The following is a 20,373-nucleotide window of genomic DNA, read 5'->3' as shown; positions in this document are numbered from 1 at the left end:
ATTAAAAATTAAAGTGAAAATTATTTCCTTCACTACTTCAGTTATAGAAGAAGAATATGGCAACGCAGGAGGAGCCAGTAATAAAGTGCTTGGGGCAGTCGTTAACATATATATGGTGTATGGTGATGAAAAAGAAAACGATGCTTTAAGACTCACACTCGGAGTCAGCAGGAAGCCAAGCAAGCACGAAAGAAGCTTCCCGAGGTTCAAGCCTAGAGTAAGAATTACAGGCTTGTTGAGGAAGTTGCGACAAAAACCACAACAAAACACTATTAATCTTGTAACAGTCTGAAAATAAAATCAGTACATCCAACTCTTGTACCAACTTGGTACCAAAGAAAAAAAAAATAAACAATCAGAGGGGGTCACTGATCAAAAATAGTGAATTGGGGGAGTAATTGACGACCGGCACCAGCCACGGCGAGTGCCTCTTGTATGGCCTCCATGGCGACCGCTTCTGAGGTGTCACCCCGTGCGACTGCATCTTGATCTTAGTCTCTCCTCCTCCTCTTCCATGAGTTCGTTCAAAAACTGTTGGGTTTCGTTGGAGAGGATGAAAAAGAAATCTCCAATCTAATCTTAATTAGTTGTTTAATTATAATTTATCATGTTAATCAAACCATTCTATATAAGCTGGTGATTTATTATTACAGATGTATGTTCAGAATTTGAACAATTTCAGTTTTATCTCAATTTTATTGTTTCTTCGATTTTGCGTCAAATTTCTCAAAATTACTTCAGTTTCTCTGCAATTCCTATGGTTTCCCATACAAGTCGCTTGCCTCCCTCTAAATTACCGTGCAAGTAGCCTAGCCACGACAATACCTCATTTGAGTATCAGAATTTGTTTCAATTCTATTTAGTTTACTATTGATTAGTATAAACTGGACAATGGCAAGAAGAAAAAGAGGGTATATTTGTCATTTTTGTTTTTGAAATAACTAAATAAAAAATTAAATAAATAAAAGAGGATAAAAGAAATGATGTTAAATTTTTATGGAGATATTGAATATTATGATGTTTTTATGGGGAAATTGACTATTTTGAAAGTTTTCATGAGTACACTAAAATTTTTCCCTAATTTTTAATTGCAAAATTTATAAAATAATCTACTTTCTTAAAACATCAAACAAAATATTTTATTTTTAAATTACTTGATAAATTACCCTCGTGGGATCCACATTTACCCCGTCTTCCTCTCTCCTCTTTACTCTTTTAAATTATTTGTTTGGATGAAGAGTACAGGAAGAGAGAGAATGGAAAGAAAAGAAATTTTTTTATCGAATCGTGTTTTGTTAACAAAATTATGTCAGAGGTGAAATGTATAGGATGTGAAATATTTAATCTTGTATTATTGTAATCAATAGAATCAGTTTCTCTTTCCAATTTTGAAGTGTAACGGATGAAAAAAAAAATTGTTGTAAATATATTTTTTAGAAAAAATAATACAAACACCCAACCCTATATTTTACATATATAATTATCATACAAGTTTTTTGTCACAATCCAACAACATTTATTGAATTTCTCAGTAACCTTCTAAATTTTAATAAACCAAACAAGAAATAAGACGAAAAAAGAAAGTGATTTATTTTTCCTCATTAAACATCCAAACACAAAGAGATTAAATATATTAATTTTCGTTTTGATTCCATTTCATTCTCTTCTATTCTTCACCCATCTTCCTTCCTGTACTCTCCATCCAAACAAGGTGTTGCTGTTTTTGGAATAAAAAAAGTGATATGAAAATCCAATAACAATATTTTTTGATGCAGCTTGTTATTTCCATAATTTTCGAATATTAGAACAAAAAGGAGTAGGGCTGCAAACGAATCGAACCGAATCGAACTTACTCCAGTTTGAGTTTGGTTTGAATTAATTTCGAACTAAGTTTGGTTTGAATTAATTTCTAATCGAAAGTTTTACGAACTCAATTTCAAATCTTTTATGAACTTTTTTACAATAATGAAGAGTGATCATAGTCGCCGACAACGAGGGGTGAAAGTCGTCTAGGGTTTTAGAACTAAGAGCAAGGGTTACGAGTTACGAGTTATGACTTATGGCTAGCTATGATCACTCTTCTATTCTCTTCTATTCTTCACCCATCTTCCTTGACTGATGTTATAACTTTTAAGTCATCAGTGAACATAAGTCATCAACAGAAATTAATGGTTCACGTTATTTTGAAATTCGAACTAGAATAGTTTGAGAACCTATTTCAAACGAACCAGGTCCAGTTTGAATTTGGTTTGAATTAATTTCGAACTATTTCGAATCGAATTTTTTTACAAACTTTTTCGAATCAAACTCGAATCTAATCACGTACTACAATTTTTTTGTGCAGCCTTAGAAAGGAGTAACTTTGAGATATTTGTAAATAGAGAAACAAATATGTTCGCTGCAATCGATTGCATAGAATATAAATGATACGCGGCAATAAAGTGAGATATCTTTCTTCCTTCACGCTCTCCAATGTCTCCATATTGCCAATCTGGTTTCCTGGCTTCTAATGTAGAAAAGATATATTATGATATCTTAGATGCTGTTAGAGATTCAGTTTTATGTCTATTTCACTTGCTGAATTTCATCTACTACTTAATGGTTAAAAATGCTAGAAAATTGCTGACTATGATCAGCTGAACTCGTAGGACCACTTTTGTTGTGCTGTTTTGATCATATACTCTATGCTGGTACCACTCTACAATGGTGTAATTGGACCACTTTTGTTGTGCTGTTTTAATCATATACTCCATGCTAGCTGGTACCACTTTACAGTGGTGTAATTGCTTAGGAGAACTGTCATTCTAATATCAGGTCCTACCTAATAGATGAAACTAGTACTATAATTTAAGTTTCTGTAATGAAACGGACCTAAGCAGCTTTATTTTCAAAAAAAAAAAAAAAAATACTAGAAAACATTACAGCCACTCAGCCCGTACTCAATTCATAGCACCATTTCCCTCCAATAGAATGGGAACCATCCCTGAAGTGCACCTAAGAACACCCACCGGCCCCAAGGCCATGCCGGTAATTGGCATGGGCACGGCCGTTTTTCCCTTGGCCGCCTCTGAAACAATGCACGAAGCCTTACTGTCTGCAATCAAGGTAGGCTACCGCCATTTTGACACTGCAGCTGTCTATCAATCTGAAAGGCCAGTCGGCTTGGCCATTGCTAAGGCTATCTCAATGGGTCTTGTGAGGTCCCGGGATGAGCTCTTTATCACCTCCAAGCTCTGGTGCAGTGATGCACATCCGGATAGAGTCATGGGTGCACTTCAGACAACACTTCGGTAAAGAGTTTGGTATTTCTTGTGATTTTTTTTTTTCGCTTAATTTGTTTTTAATTTCTTCTGTATTTGATTATCTACTCTTAACAATTAATGTGCGGAATCTTAACTCTTAAGGTATCTCTTTTAGCGTGTCAATTGTTTTTATTGATAATTTCAGTATTAAATTTAAGCACAGAGCACCTAATAATGCTAGGCTGCAATATACACACACACACACACTAACATATATTCATTATCTAAAGCTTTCATTTTTTTTTCAAAAACAAACAAATAGCATGCAATAGTTGAAGATACCATAAATCTATTATTTTTGTACAGTAATATATATGTTTATTTATACAACAAATTACCATTAAAATTTAATGCTTGATATTTTTATTTTCACATTCCTTTTTTCCTTAAATGATTTCCCATATTTTTTCTTCTTTATTTCTGATGTATTACCCCTCTTGACATAGGTCAAAGTACATTTTTATTTATTTCAATGAAATACTTTTTATCTCATATATATATAATGTAATTTATGTATAAAGGAAAAAAAATAATGTTTTAGGCTTCTAGCTATTATCACTTAACACTACATGCAATTTGTTTTTATTCAGTAACCTCCAAATGGATTATGTTGATCAATATATAATACACTGGCCCATAAGCACAAAGCCAGGCCGGTGTGAATATCCTTTCCCAAAGGTCCAAGGATGAGATCGAGACAACATTCGACATGCGCTCTGTTTGGGAGGCGATGGAGGAGTGCAACCGTCTCGGCCTTGCCAAGGCAATTGGTGTCAGCAATTTCTCATGCAAGAAATTGGAGCTTCTGCTCTCTTTTGCCAAAATCCCTCCAGCTGATAATCAGGTTCTTGATAAAAAAATTCTACTTGTTAAATTATACATAGGATCATTAATAATTAATCAATAATGGCAAAAGTATTAAAAAAAAAGAAAAGGTTTCTGTCCACTGGGTTTTGTCCACGGACTGTCCACAACCTTATCCAATCTCATATTTAACTGTCTTTAACTTCCGATGGTCCCCACCTTCTAACAGATCTCATCTCCTACTATTTAAACATGTCATTGCGCGACACCATACCTCCTTTTTTGTTAATTTTATTTTCGAATCTTCCATTTCCGATCAGATCTTCTCGGCGATTTCCTTCCTCTTTCGTCAATTCAAGAGTTCCTAGTCGCGAGTTCTTCGATCGAGCCTAGGTTTTCAAAACCATCGCGATTTCTTCTCTATTTCTCGACGAAATCGTTGTTTCTCGACGATCGACTAATATCCACGCTATTGTTTCACTGTTTCTCGCTGATCGACTAATCGCTGTGCTCGGAGGTTCTTGTATCGTTACTTTTTCGCTGATTAAATTTCTAAAATGAAAATTCGTTCCTTTCCTTTGCCATGGTTTTTCAAATTACTCTCTAACAGCTATCTGAGCTATCGTTTCAAATTACTCTCTGACAGTCAGGATATATCAAGTAATTTTAATGGAGACTCCCTCTCTGACAGCTATCGTTTCGTCGGATGCGATGCACAGCGACGGCAACAAAATCGTAATTATTATTTTTTTGTATTTACCTTCTCTGATTCATTTTTCCTTTGCAATGTCAATTTTAATTGAGATTACTGACTCGATTTCGTTTTTTATACATGATCGCAATGGAACCTTTAATCGTGGAGCGCGATCAAATAGAAGTTGTTTTTGTTGAAGAGCACGGCAAAATTCAAATCTAGTAAGTTATTTTTGTTGAATTTGTTATTTTTGTTGTATGCAGTAACAGATCTAGCATTTCAAATGAAATCTGGAGGAAAGAAATGATAGAGAGACGATATGGAGTATTGACCTGTTAATTTTACTGTATTGCCCCGTTAATTTTACAGTATTCATCTTGTCATTTTACAGTATTCATCTTGTGAAAATCTGGAGGAAATAGATGATAGAGAGGCGATATGGAGTATTGATCTATTAATTTTACAATATTGCCTTGTTAATTTTACAGTATTCATCTTGTCATTTTACAGTATTCATCTTGTCATTTTTCAGTATTCATCTTGTAGAAATCTGGAAGAAAGAGATGATTTGTTAATTTTACAGTATTTATCTTGTAATTTTAAAGTATTCATCTTGTAATTTTACAGTATTCATCTTGTGAAAATCTGGAGGAAAGAGATGATAGAGAGGCTTTTTACTTATCTAAACAATGAACACGAGAGGTTTTTAATGTAAAAGTTATTTGCGGCCATTTTTATTAATAACCCAAAAAAAAAGTTTTTTACAAAAATAACCTCAAAATCTGAGTTTTTCCAAATATAACCAAACCGCCAGGGATGCTGGCGGTCCAGTTCCTTACCAGACCGCCAAGAACCTGGGCGGTCCGGTTTTTTTTTTTTTTTTTTTTAGAGAGAGATCTGATTTTTTTCTTAATATTTTCATTTGTGAAGTTTTAGTTTTTTTTGCTTAGAGTATTTGCCAAAAAATAACGTCATTTAGGGAGAACCCCTGAGCATCTGAAGCATCAGAATTAAAAAAAAAACATCGTTTAGTGCCTCAAAAATGCAGTTTAAGTTTTAGTACAACGATCGGTATTTTGTTTAGTTAAAAGCCTAAGAGATTATTCAAGAATTATCTATAAACAGCCGACACTAAAGCTAAAAAAAATTCTCAGTTATTAGTGTCGCTTATTTATAAACAGCCGACAGTAAAGCTAAAAAAAATTCATTTTAAGTCCCGCGCACCTCTTTCAAACGCACGCCTAGGGTTTAAAACATAGCATTCACTTCGCTTCACGCTTCTCTCCGATCTGATCTTCTCAAACCAAAACCAGAAGATGTGATGCAATATGGTCCTGCGCATGCTTCACGAAAATGGGCGTAACTTTTGATCCGTCCGTCGGATCGGGCTGAAATTTTGACAGGAACTCCACAGCCCAAAACCGGATCAGAAACCAATCTATAGATTCGTTTCACCCAATTTCGGGCTCAGATTCGCGATCCGAGTCTTCCTTCATGGACTTTTGGACCTTTCTTTATAATTTTAGAGTTTTTAGGGTCTTTTATGTTTTTTTTTTATGTATTTTATGTTTTTTTTATGTCTTTTATGTTTTTAGGGTTGCGTCACTTTTTGCCCATTTTATGTATTTTCTGTTTTTAAGTCTGATGCTTCGGATGCTCAGGGGTTCTCCCTAAATGACGTTATTTTTTGACAAATACTCTAAGCAAAAAAAACTAAAACTTCACAAATGAAAATATTAAGAAAAAAAGAGATCTTAAAAAAAAAAAAAAAAAAAAACCGGACCGCCAGCATGCCTGGCGGTTTGGTTATATTTGGAAAAACTCAGATTTTGAGGTTACTTTTGTAAAAAAACTTTTTTTTGGGTTATTAATAAAAATGGCCGAGTTATTTGTCCATAGTTTTTTTGTTGCTATTATGCTATTCTGAATATTGTGGTGAATATTTTTATCTTGTGTTGAACAGATGTTGTTTGTGGTGAACATATGTTGTTTTGTGGTGAACATATTTTTTGTGTGATGATGGATGTATGTATAGATTTAGCAATTTTAGAGTATACATGGTATTATTTTATGGTTTATATTTTGCAATTTTACAGTATACATGATTCTTTGTAGGTTGTAGTTTAAACTGAAATGTAGCATTTGTTACATTTTATCTTACAGTATAGATGGTATTATTTTATGGTTTAGTTTTAGAAATTTTACAGTATACAAGATTCAATTGAAAATTTACAGTATTATGTGAAAATTTTACAGTATACAAGATTCAATTAAAAATTTACAGTATTATTTGAAAATTTTACAGTATACAAGATTCAATTTTACAGTATACAAGATATAATTGAAAATTCTACGGTATACAAGATTTAATTTTTACAGTATACAAGATTCAATTGAAAATTCTACTGTATACAAGATTCAATTTTACAGTTCTGCTGATTCAATTTTACAGTATACAAGATTCAATTGTAAATTTTACTGTGTAGAAGATTCAATTTTACATTATACAAGATTCAATTGAAAATTTTACTGTATATAAGATTCAATTTTACAGTATACAAGATTCAATTTTATAGTATACAAGATTCAACACAGTGCGGACGTTAATAATTAACTCTAACTGCCAATAACCGCTAATAACCGCTAATAACTAACTCTAACTGCCAATAACTTCCTATAACTGTAATTTCTGAAAGTACAGTTTGAAAGTACATTTATTCTGTCCTGTTGTGCAAGTTGCAATCTTTTTCTAACTATCATGGGACCACTTCAAATAGTTGCTGGATGTTTTGTGATTAACTGATATATTTTATGTGATATATTGTATAATTATACAGCATGTAGAAGTAATTTTACAGTATTCACGCAAGTCAAAGCTGTGGACAAATGGTGGACAAAATGCTGTGGACAATTAGACGCTTCCAAGTCCCCTCTGGCAACAGAAGAAGCTAAGAGAGTTTTGCATAGCAAAGGGAATTCAAGTGTGCGCTTACTCTCCTTTAATTGGGTGCTAAAGGAACACAATGGGGAACAGATCAGGTCATGGCATGTAAGGTGTTGCAAGAGATTGCTCAAGCAAAGGGGAAATCCTTGGCTCAGGTATAAACCTGAGCATTATAAATCAAACTTCCAGTTTGCTATCTAGAATTCTAGATTATTAGACACAAAATATGGAAATTGGAAATTTTAAAGGTTTGGAATAATGAAGCTTCTTTAAATAAATATATATATATAACAATTGACGTTCAAAAAATAAAATATTACAATCAAGCTCTAAAACAATTGAAGTAAAGAAAAAAAAAAATTCTTGCATCTCATATACGTCTGCATTCCAGAAGTATTTATATTTAATACCACAGTTATGTATACTTTTTTTCAGTGTTCTAAATAGCGCGCTATAGCGTTTTTGGACCCAAAACGCTAAGCTATACAATTAAAACACGCTATTTGAGCTACAGACGCTATAGCGGTAATAGCGGTCCGCTATAGCGCATAGCGTGTAGCGCAAATAGCGCCCGCTATGCAACATGCTGTTTTTTTTTTTTTTCAATTTATATGGGCTTTAAATAAAGGCTCAGATTGGATTTTAACCGTGATTTTTTTTTATAATTGACATACTAAGCTTTATATTAAATTATTAATTATTATTTTAATAAAAAAAATTATTAATTATTAAATGAGATCAAATAAGGAAGCTACAGCGCGCTATGCAACATGAGCTGTTTTTTTTTTTTTTTTTTAATTTATATGGGCTTTAAATAAATGCTCAAATTAAATATATTAAGATATTTCTTGAAGTAACAAAATGATACTTACTATATGGTAGTTTGAATATTTTGAATAGATTAAGATAATTAATTATGCCATGATGTCTAGGTTATTTTGAAATTTAAATAGAAAAAAGATAGATTATGTCATGATGCTAAATATATTTTGAATAGAAAAAGATCGATAGTTTATGATATTAGTAATACTATGGATAGTTTGAGTCCCAATTTGGACTTTGTATTGGTTCAATATGAATACTATAATTTTTTAATCAATTTGATGTTATTTATTATTCTATGAGACTTATATAATGTTGATATTTAGTACAAATATATGATATAATTTTTATAAAAATAAAAAAACGCTATGTGGCATAGCTTTCGCTATAGCGACGCTATTCGCTATAGCTTTTTTTTTCGGCTTCCCGCTATGACGCGATAAACGCTATTTAGAACCTTGCTTTTTTTTAATGATCATAAGAAAATTCAAGTCATCATTTTGTTAAATAAGTAAAAGTATAGCTTTCAAAATTGTTACTAATAACGCGCAAGGTGTGTACAACTTCATAATAAAGTATAAATGTGTTTCAAATATATATATATATATATATATATATATATATATATATAAACACATCTAAAATGTAGATTAGATGTGTACATACGTACATAAGAAGTCGCATTATTGCTAAGTAGAATAGCTCTTAATTTAAAATTCTAACTTAATTATAACGATCAGATTCCCTAGTAGATAATAAGACAAAGGGCATTAAATTATCTGGCCTTACAAGGCGTCCCTAGCTATATAACGGTTGCCAAAAAATTAATGAAGTTAAGAATGTATATCTCAGAAAAAAAGAGTTAAAACAATGGGAAAGTAAAGTCAATATATGTGTCAAATCAACATTGATCAGGTTAAAAAAAGAAAAGGCAATGGCAAAAAAGTTTTCTGGACTAATTTATATCGAAATTGTTCCAGATTTGTCTGAGATGGGTATTTGAGCAAGGGGATTGTGTGCTAGTAAAAAGCTTCAGTGAAGAAAGGATGAAACAGAATTTAGACATATTAAACTGGAAATTGAGTGTAGATGAAAGAGAAAAAATTGATCAAATATCACAACGCAAGGGATATCTAGCAGAAGAGTTTGTTTCATGCAATGGGTCCTACAAGACCGTTGAAGAACTTTGGGATGGTGAAATTTAGTTGTTTTTTTAATTTAAGAATCAAGGAAATAAGTACGACTGCGTACATATCTATTTTAATTTGAATATTGAAATGACCTTGATGCATGTGTAATTATAATTTATAAGACAGTGATAGTACGAAGTGGAAACTATTTCTTACGGTGTTTTTTATAATTACGAGAATGTTAGAACAAGATTTGCGAGTTATTTTTTTTCTCTTCAGACTGTCGTTTTATGTATAGTATAGTTCTGTGAGGCTTTTGAAATAAATTATTTATTTGTAGACATACTAGTATATATCGCGAGATTAATATATCTCATCTCGCGAGTCAAGGAAATTAATCACGTCATTATTAGTTCTATCACGTAACACTACGTAAATTGATCTGGTCACATTACGCCACGTCATGTGATACTAATTACTATCACAATATTAATTAAATGGAAATTGGTAGGTTAAACTGTCACGTTATAACAATTTTATTACAATAAAAATATTTAATAGATTTATTTAATAGATTTTCCTAAATTTATTTTGGATTTTTTTTTTTTTTTGTAATATTAGATATTTTAAAGGTTTAAAAGCAAAGATTACAAAACTTAAAAAAAAAAAGGGGGAAGGACAACGTGGCACCCATGCCATATATAAGGGTATTATGCACATTTAACCTTGTTGTAATTATTAAAAGTTGGAGGTTCTAATATGCAAAATTTCCAAAAATCACATGAAAACCTTTCTTCCTCTCTTCATTTCTTTCCACCGATACTTTGTGCCCCTTTCGTGTGTGTGTGTGTGTGTGCTCCGATCCAAGAAAGAAAGAGAGAAGAGAGTGAGGGATTGTGGGAAATCGATCGGAAATTCGAGAAATTCGAAGTTAGAATCGAGCAGACGTCTGAAAATCCTTTCTGATTCATCGAGTGGTATTTCCTTTACTTATCCTTTCTCTCCAAACCCTAGGTTTTCAATTCGATCGTGTTTTCGAAACCTTAAACCCTAAAACTTGATAATCTTGTTAATAGTTGCTTGATTGTTCTGTGCATAGTATGAATAGTTTAATTATTGGATAACGGGTCCAATTTGCAAGGCATGCTTAACTAATATAACATATGGGTATTGACCAAATATAAAGGGACTAGATTGAAATTGATATAAATGGAGTGAACTAAAATTTGTAGACTTGGTAATAGTATTCTGCTTATTTGTTAACCAAATTGGGTTGTATGGTGACACATTTTAGACAAGGTGTTGTACTCTAGAATTGTATGCATAAGCCTCAAGTCTCGTATTTGACGGTTTCCTTATCGATTTGCGGGACTAGAGACATGGTTGAATCATTTGGTTTAACACTGTTTGAAAAATGATTTGATTTGCTGGTTGGCCTCATGTTCGTTTATCGTATTATAATTAGGTACTTATTATGGTTTTCAAATTGCATGTTATGAAGGATAGCTTGAAATGTTTACATGGTCATATTTTTCCTAAGCTAGTACATGACATGATACAAAGCACTCCCACTAAACATGAGTTTCATTTAAATGACCCATTTGCATGATATGGATGCATAAGTATTTCTTCTAAATGCATGACATGAATACATAACTTTGCATATAAAGCATGATTATATTTTCTAAAACTAAGAAAGAATTGTAACATGGAATGGTTATAATGGTTATAAAATAAATCAATTAAACGTGTAAAATAGGTGGTAACTTGGTAAGGCAAGAGATTTCCGGATCCTTCGAGACGTCCGATCCATAGGCGAGGGATACGTGACTCGATCAGGTGCGGGGTTTCTGGACTTGTTTGATATTTTATATTCAGAATTAAACTGTGTTTCGATTGACATATTGTTTATTGATTAAATTGCATTATCGAATTGTGTTGCATATACATTGCATTGCCCAAATTAATTGAAACTCGAATTGTTTTATCTGATTGATCTGCATGCTGGTATGGTTATTATTTGTGTTGATCTGAATGATCTAATTTGGAATTAAAAGTCACCGTGATTTATTTCACCATCGGTTGGTGGATATGGTATTATTGTCTCCCATCGTGGCGACGTTACCCAGGGGGTGAATCCGGATTTGTCAAAGTCTATGCATGGACTTTGATGCCCAGTGTTCTAAAGCTTTAGATCGTCTGGCCCTCGGCAGTTCCCAGTACCGGTTGGGATGAGGGGTAAGTGACTCTGTATTATGATTTTGGTTATGGGTGACTTGTGTATCGGAGGCATTACCCAGGGGGTAATGCGTTTGGACGTTCAATTGGATTTAAATGGATTTTCCGGATATGAAATGGAACCAGACTTTTACTTAAACGGTTAAGCCTGTAACTACAGATGAGTGGGAACGAAATGAGGTCCAGTTTGGTGGAACATCTGTAGTTACTACCAGATATTTTGAGCTCGAGTTAAACCAAATATTGTGTGATTGAATTCCATTTTGACAAATCCTGATTTGTGATTTCATTTGGCTAATTGATGTCGGGTTTATGCGTTCATGTTTATATATTATTATAAACTGATCTGAGCTTTATTTGTGTTTTATTTTTGAATATAATCTGTGATTGCAAGTCCAGGAACGAAATGTGGCAAATTTATCGCACTGAGAATTTATTTCTCATCCCCTTTTTGGGTTAATTTTTCAGGTTCCGGTTCGGCAGATCCAAGAGAGGCACGAGGTCGGTAGGCCTGGTTTCACCGCTGCTTAGACTGTCTGGTATTTTGACATTAGAGATTATGTATATAGTTATGTTTTGATTGTGTATATATATAGTCTCTATGTCATTTTGTGATGCGTATCCATCGAGATACGGGTTTGTATGATATTACCTGACCAGCTGGGATTTATGTTATTTGTTTGTTTGGTTGTTTGTTTGTGTTTTTATTTCCTATTATATCGTAATTGCCTTGTAGGCATACGGGCAACCGTATGTCTACGGCAGGAGCACCTGTCGCGCCTCGTTGGGCCGCGGGGTGTGACATAAACCTCCATCTTTCTATCTCAAATATGAGGAGGGTTCAAATCTATGTTACCCCAATACGCCACTTTAGGCCCCGTATCCGTATCGGGTGCGTATCGAATACAGATACGCACCCGATACGGCTCTGATACGCCAACTGGCGTATCAGGTTACGTGGTGTATCCTTACTCAGTCGATTCGGTCGCCGATACTCCGTTGACAAGTCTGGATATGGCTGGATACGTGTAGATACGGCTAGGGGTGCACAAAAAATTCATAGTTCGTGATTCGATTCGAGTTTGATTCGAAAAAGTTTGAAAAAAATTCGATTCGAAATAGATTCGGTTTGAAATTAATTCAAACCAGTTCGATTCAAAATTAATTCAATTTCGAATTCGAATTTAATCAGATTCTATTTGAATAGGTTCGCTAATTTATTTGGTTCGAAATCTCCGAGTGTATCCTGGACCGTCCAATTATTTCTGATGAATCAAAGTGGAGAATAAAGAGCATGCCCTCTCGTACAGTGTGCCCAAGTATTAAATGTAATCAACCCTGATATTTTCGTACTCAGACACTCTCTACGAATTTTACACGGACCACGTATAAAAAGCCTCGTCTCCAGCTGGACACAGAATGGAAGAACCGGTTCACGTGCGTAATATTTTATTAGTGTTGTGGTACTTTTTTTTGGGTAAATTAGCCCTTGTCGTACTTTCCAGGGTGAACATCGCGTCTCTCCCTCTCTCGTTCTCACTCTCGTCTAAACCTAGCCGACTAAAAATCACCTTTTCGCTCTCTGTCTCCTTCGCTTACTCTCCTCTTTCTCTCTAGATTTTGCATTGATACTTGATAGTTGATACTTGAGCTGTGATTGATTTCGCGTCTCCCTCTCGCTAAATTTTGTTGATTTCTTTTAGATTTTCTGATCTCAATTCTTCATACAATTTGTCTTAATTTCGAACTAATTTCGAATCAAATCGAACTAGTTCGAATTATACCGAATCAAATTCGAACTGACATTTTAAGTTTGAAATCTATTTCAATTTCGAACTGAATTTGGTTCGATATTATTTCGAATTCAAATTTGAACTAGGGCAAATTCGATATGGTTCGGTTCGTTTGCAGCCCTAAATACGGCTATCAACGCCCGTGAACCGCGCCCACACCCGTGAGCCGCGACTGTGAGCAGAGCCGAAGCTGTGAACCGCGCAAACACCAGCGCTCACCAGAGGAAATATGGATTTTTTTTTTCTGCGGAAAGCGTGATTCAAACCTGAGAAGGCCCAATCCCAGCGCAAAAACCTTAACCACTGCGCCAACTTTTTCTTTTGTTATAATCTACCAACTAACATATTTAATGTATGCTTGGATTACCTGCATTTTTTATATTTAATTCGTATTAAATTAATAATATTAATTATTATAATAAAAAATAATATATATAATAGACGTATCATATCCTTGATTTTTAAAAACTACCGTATCGCCGTATCCGTATCGTATCCGATATGATACCCGTACTCGTATCCATGCAACATAGGTTCAAATGCATCATCATTTTGGTGCTCCAATATGCTCCATGTACTTTATCTCTATTTTCAAAGCTCGAACATTCAATCTGAACCACTCAACATGATTTTCATAACTTGGAGACCAAATTTTATATTTTTTTAGAATTTTTTTTACTATTGTTTTAAATAGGTACAATACGACTTTATCGGATGATCTAGAATCTCTTTAAAAAATTAATTTTGTGTCTATCTTAAAAATAGTAAAAAAAAATTCTAAAAAATATAAAATTGGGTCTCCAAGCATATTTTATTATGAAGATCATGTTGAACGGTTCAGATCGACTGTTCGGACTTTGAAAATGGAGATAAAGTACATGAAACATATTGGAGCACCAAATCAAATGCTAGTATTCTCCATAGGGAAAGTAGTAGATCCGCATGATATTATGAGGACCCTCAGCAAATTGATAGTATTTCAAGTTTCAATATTATCAACAAGTGCAGAACATCCAAATTCTGAGATGTTGTTACTGAGGGGAAAAAACCAGAAAAATAAATGAAATTTGGGCCTTCAAAATGTTCATAAATTAGTTTTTACAACTGTTTCAACATGCCAAAGTCACTGGAACCCAAAAATATAATTTGTAAATCAATCATGTCAGAAAAAATCAAGAGTGGCAACCCCATGCGAGGCTGGGAGCCAAAACATATATTCCCTATTGAGGAGAGGGTCGGGGCCATATCCTCTAAGGAAACAGAATATTTACCGATTTTTTTATTTATATTCAAAAATTAAATCAAATTACAAATAATAACCGAAGCACGGTTGAATTTCGAAAACTACCCAATCCGGTTATTCAATAACCGGATTTGGGATAAATGTCCGGTTATCAAATAACCGAACTCAACAAATATAACTGGTTATTCACTAACCGGAAAGTTTTTTTTTTTTTTTTTAAACCGGTTAATCACTAACCGAAAAGTAGGTTTTTTTTTTTTTTTTTTTCAAAAAACAGAAATTTCGAATTTTTTTTATTTTTTATATTAAAATATTAGAAATGTTGAATATATTTCTTTGAAAATAGATGAAATACAATATAATTTGATTTATTAGAAAGACTGCAACAAATAATCCGGATCAATATTTTTCAGGCCGGATTTTTCGCGGCCGTAAGAAAAATTAATATATTTCTTTATGTGCGAAAAAAATAAAAATGCTCAGATTCTGAGTTATTGATCCCAGTTCAAAAGTCACTTCTAGGTAATCTAAAAAATATTGTGATCCATCTAGTACATTTAATTAATAAAAAGTTGTTTCTATTTTAAAAAAAAATAAAAACTTTAATTTATTTAATAATTGTTTTTCAAAAAGAATTTTCAAAATAGAAACAACTTTTTATTAATTAAATTTACTAGATGGATCACAATATTTTCTAGATTACCTAGAAGTGACTTTTGAACCGGGATCAATAACTCAGAATCTGAGCATTTTTATTTTTTTTCCAATAGCACATAAAGAAACATATTAATTTTTCTTACAGCCGCGAAAAATCCGACCTGAAAAATATTGATCCGGGTTGTTTGTTGCAGTCTTTCTGATACCTCGCATATTTAGCCTATATTTGACTTGATTTCGTACCAAATTCACGTTCTAAATTGTCAAAATCATGTGCATTTCATTGATATATCCTTAGAATTTGGTACTGCTGAGAGTTTGTTTGTTTTCTGCAGGATTGGAGCAAAATACACGAAGAAACGGCATTTTTGGACTCCCTGGTACGACCCTTACCAGGCTTGGTACGGCCTGGCCGTACCACCTTGGTACGGCCCTTACCAGACTTGGTACGGCCTACCCTTACCAGATTTGGTACGGCCCTTACCAGACTTGGTACGGCCCTTACCAGACTTGGTACGGCCCTTACCAGACTTGGTACGGCCCTTACCAGACTTGGTACGGCCCTTACCAGATTTGGTACGGCCCTTACCAGACTTAGCCGATCCAGCCTCTTTCCCATCTTGTACGGCCTGGCCGTACCACCTTGGTACGGGCCGTACATAGATGCCGCCTGACAGAATTCAAATCTAGGCAGAGGCTATTTAAAGCGAGGGATCTCTCCATTTTCGGGGATTCCACTTCATTCCAGATTGAGAGCTCAGTGAAAGAGAGAAAGAGAGCAAAGGAGCAAGAAGAGAAGATCAAGGAAGAGGAAGAGGCGAGAATCGACGGATCTACACCTTCTCCATTCCCGATCTTCAATCTAGTTCTTTCATGACTTTCTCTATCTCTTTTCTTGTATATCTGGACAGATCTATGACTTGTGAGTAGTAGACTTTTGTTTCTAGGGTTTGTAGATGGATTTTCTTGATTTGTGTTGCTTTTCTTGATTTGGATCTTGTATGAACTCTTGTGATTGAATTGATTGTGAATTTGCTTGTCTTGATTGCTTTGTGTTTCTGTGATTGCATGTGGTGTGCCTATAGTGGTAGATCAACCCTAACAAGGTCATGTGACCATTGCCTTCTCTCAACCAAACCAATCCCTTTAGGTAGACTTGATCGAATTGAAGCTGAAAGGTTGAATTCTCCTCTAATCGACAGATTAGAGGTTACCTTAGATCTCCAATCAATCAACTAGAGGATCTGGACCAAAACACGAGAGTTGAGGTTTAGAAACCCTAGAAGGTGAAGAATTGAATCCAAAACTTAGATCTTGAACCAACAAACGAGAGTTGAGGTTTAGGAACCTTAGGTATGGTCAATTGAACCTTTATCAAGAGTTTAATACGAGGTACCAGCAAGAAATGCATCAACTCGAACTTGTAAGCTCTGTTCTGGTAAACCAGTACGGCCCTTACAAGAGTGGTGCGGCCTACCCGTACCAAGCCCCATACGGCTTGGTCATACCAGGTTGGTGCGGCCTGGCCGTACCAACTTGGTAAGGGCCGTACCACTAGAGGCAAATCAGAGATGAAGTCTGAAACCCTTGAAACACCTTTTATCCCAAATCAAAACACAGTTTATACCTTTTCTTGCACATTTACTATTCTATATCATTGTGTGATTGCTTGAGTTGATTCCTTAGGAAAATTAAACACCAAAACCCCTTTTTCTCACTTCTAGTCTTTAGTCGAGATAAGTAAATATCTAGATAAGGGAACCGTCCCTGTGGATCGATACCCGATTATACTCCTCGATAGGGTTGTACACTTGCAACCCTAATCGGAAGGTGTAACCGCGGTTTTAAAAGGTACGCCCCCAAGCGTACCGAAACTTGCGTTGCGCTTTTACGCCGATCACTTTCTAATAAATCAAATTATATTGTATTTCATCTATTTTCAAATAAATATATTCAACATTTCTAATATTTTAATATAAAAAATAAAAAAAATTCGAAATTTCTGTTTAAAAAAAAAAAAAAAAACATAACTTTCCGGTTAGTGAATAACCGGTTATATTTGTTGAGTTCGGTTATTGGATAACCGGACATTTATCCCAAATCCGGTTATTGGATAACCGGATTGGGTAGTTTTCGAAATTCAACAGTACTTCGGTTATTATTTGTAATTTGATTTAATTTTTGGATATAAATAAAAAAATCGGGAATATTTATGTTTAGACTTTAGATCCAGACCTTCCGACCAAAATCGGCACAAACATTAAAGGAGCCCTATGATATGAATTCAGGGGAAATTCAAATCACCTAAGGTAACTCAAATTTTGAGATTTAGATCCGAACGTCCAATCTGCTTTGGCATGAGACTTGATTTACAAGTACTTAATTTGCATGAAACTTGATTGTTAGGCAAAGTTTTTATATATAAAGTGAGGCTATGGTACTTTGCAAAGCACGGTCTGTGCTATAAATCAACATCTCTGTTAAAATAGTTCAAATATTCAGTAAGAAGATACATGAAAGATGTAATTTTGAAGTTTTTGAGGGGTATACATGAAATTGCACACATCTGCTGCCATAAAAACTGTGAAAGCTTGTTGATTGTTGCTGGGGTTATTCACTGGGTCCGGTTTATTTAGTTTTCAACCAGACTGAAAAAGTTCGGATTAAATGGTTTATTTTTTTCAGTTTAAATGTATCAATCCGGTTGAATTTTGAATACTTCGGTTTCTTATATTTCGTTTGGTTCAGATTTTTAAAACCAAAAAGACAAGACTCTGCAATACCTGACAGTGTAGAATGAGATCTGAGTCATCCATTTTAATATGGCACGGATCTCAAAGCAGATCCCCAACATTCTAAATAGACCCTAAATAGCAGCGGATACTCACTCTTCTATCCATCTTACCAACAACATTATACATTGGGCTACAACAGTGACATGCTATTTGAGATATTCTTTTATCACAACTTTTCATCATCAGGCCAGTAATTTAGAATAAAATAATAACAAACAATTAGTAAATTCAACAGATGCAGTGCAGCATCAAGGCAACAACAATGCAAAAGTAAAAGTTAGAAATAAGCGATCAAGCAATAATAGCAGCATATGAAGATCAAAGAAGGATCATTATTGTGCCTCGGTGGCAGCAATAATATATAGAGAAATCATCACAGTGCAATCTGATAATTTGTACATTTCGGCACCCTGAGGTCAAATTTAGCGAACAGGAAAATGAAACATAGTGAAGCAAAACAGAAAGAAATTCAAGGGAAAGTGTGCAGCTACAAAAATCAGCAGCTAATAAAACATGAAGTATAAAATGCATTGTGAAAACCCTCAGTAAGTATCATAACTTGTCTTTCAACACACTGTTCTCTGGGGCTCATATAAAAATGTACATGTCTCACTGTTCTCTGGGGCTTATTTAAATCAGACTACACATGCAAAAAACAGCAAGAAGTATTTTGTTAACTCAGAGGATATGGACTCAGCTTCTACAGCTAGGGGTGCAAACAGATCAGATACGGACCAATACGGACCAGATAGTGGTAAAACCATATCAGTATCCCTTTTTGTTTTTCGGATACGGATCTGGATACGGATCGGATATTAAACGGATACGAATATGGATCATATATTAAACAAATACAAATACAGATATAATTCACATCTGGGATATGTGTGCTTGTATTGTTTCGTTCCACACACATGTACACACAAGCGGCGGTGGAGGATAGGAGAGTACGGGTGTCAATGATATCCTTTTAACCGTTTACCTGACCCATACGGCATTCCATAAACCATTAACCCAAAACCCTAAAGCCAAAATTCATGTACATTCTTATCAGGCTTCAACAGAGAACATCATTTTCAGATTTCCATTCTTATACTTGTTAAACATCATTAGGTCTTCATCACAATAAATATAATGCATATTTAAACAAAAACAAACACAAAAAAGAGAAAATTCACTACGTTGTAGATGTTGTATCAACAAGAAACAAAAAAAAGGAGGAAAATTTATCATGGGAAGATTAAACAGCAAATTCAAAATTGGCTTGTTGAAATCGACTGAAGAAAACCCATAAAGCATCAAAGAGATTCCCAATTAGACCAAGTCTTCATCCCTATTTGGAAATTCAAAAAGGAGTACAGTTTTCCCTCCTAGAAAATAAGTTAGTATACGCCAACAAAAGATAAACTATTTATAAAAAACTGTTAAAATAAAAAGAGCATAAAACTATTAGGCGATGGTATACAACAAATTACAAAACAGAACACGAGATGGAGATTTCATGTTCATTAAGGAAAGAAGAGAATTATAGTTAAGAAGATATCTAATACCTCAGACAGCGGCGGGGGAGAGCACCGTTGGTTAGGGTTTCTCCGCACCAGCGGATGCGGTCTGCGGAGATCCCAATCAAAGAAACGGAGAGAGTCGGAGAGAGTCAAAGAGAGGCTCAAGTGGTTTTGGGCCTTACGGCCTTTCTAAGCCCATGACTCCTTGTAAATTGAAGGCCCTAATTACGATGCATGGATATAACAGATCATGTATTGCAAGTACGAAAAAACGAGAATACTTGTATTACAATAAAATGAATAGTTTTCTATCTTTTGAACAAAAATTGCATTTCACATTAAAAAAAAAAGAAAAAGAAAACTTCTTTTCGATGACAGTGGTAAGAAAACAGTCGACAAACTAATGGACTTAAATTTCTAAGTAAAGGGCCCAAGAATTCTGAGTC

At 34.2% G+C, this 20,373-nt stretch overlaps 1 long non-coding RNA gene and 1 pseudogene across 2 annotated transcripts; both read left to right on the top strand.

Moving 5' to 3' along the window:
• The first annotated feature begins 2,938 nt into the window (after positions 1-2,938).
• On the top strand, positions 2,939-9,782 carry LOC144544580 (deoxymugineic acid synthase 1-B-like; annotated as a pseudogene). Its single transcript, XR_013508263.1, has 4 exons — positions 2,939-3,290; positions 3,893-4,146; positions 7,716-7,899; positions 9,547-9,782. The product of XR_013508263.1 is annotated as a deoxymugineic acid synthase 1-B-like (transcript).
• A 2,183-nt stretch (positions 9,783-11,965) lies between these two features.
• On the top strand, positions 11,966-12,627 carry LOC144544495 (uncharacterized). The gene is made up of 2 exons (XR_013508239.1): positions 11,966-12,084; positions 12,140-12,627. It is a non-coding gene; the product is annotated as an uncharacterized LOC144544495 (long non-coding RNA).
• Positions 12,628-20,373: the final 7,746 nt, after the last annotated feature.

Source organism: Carex rostrata, chromosome 26, assembly GCF_964058835.1.
Source record: "Carex rostrata chromosome 26, lpCarRost1.2, whole genome shotgun sequence".
NCBI lineage: Eukaryota > Viridiplantae > Streptophyta > Magnoliopsida > Poales > Cyperaceae > Carex > Carex rostrata.
Note: the sequence above shows the minus strand (reverse complement) of the source record. Positions and strands in the feature narration are given on the sequence as shown.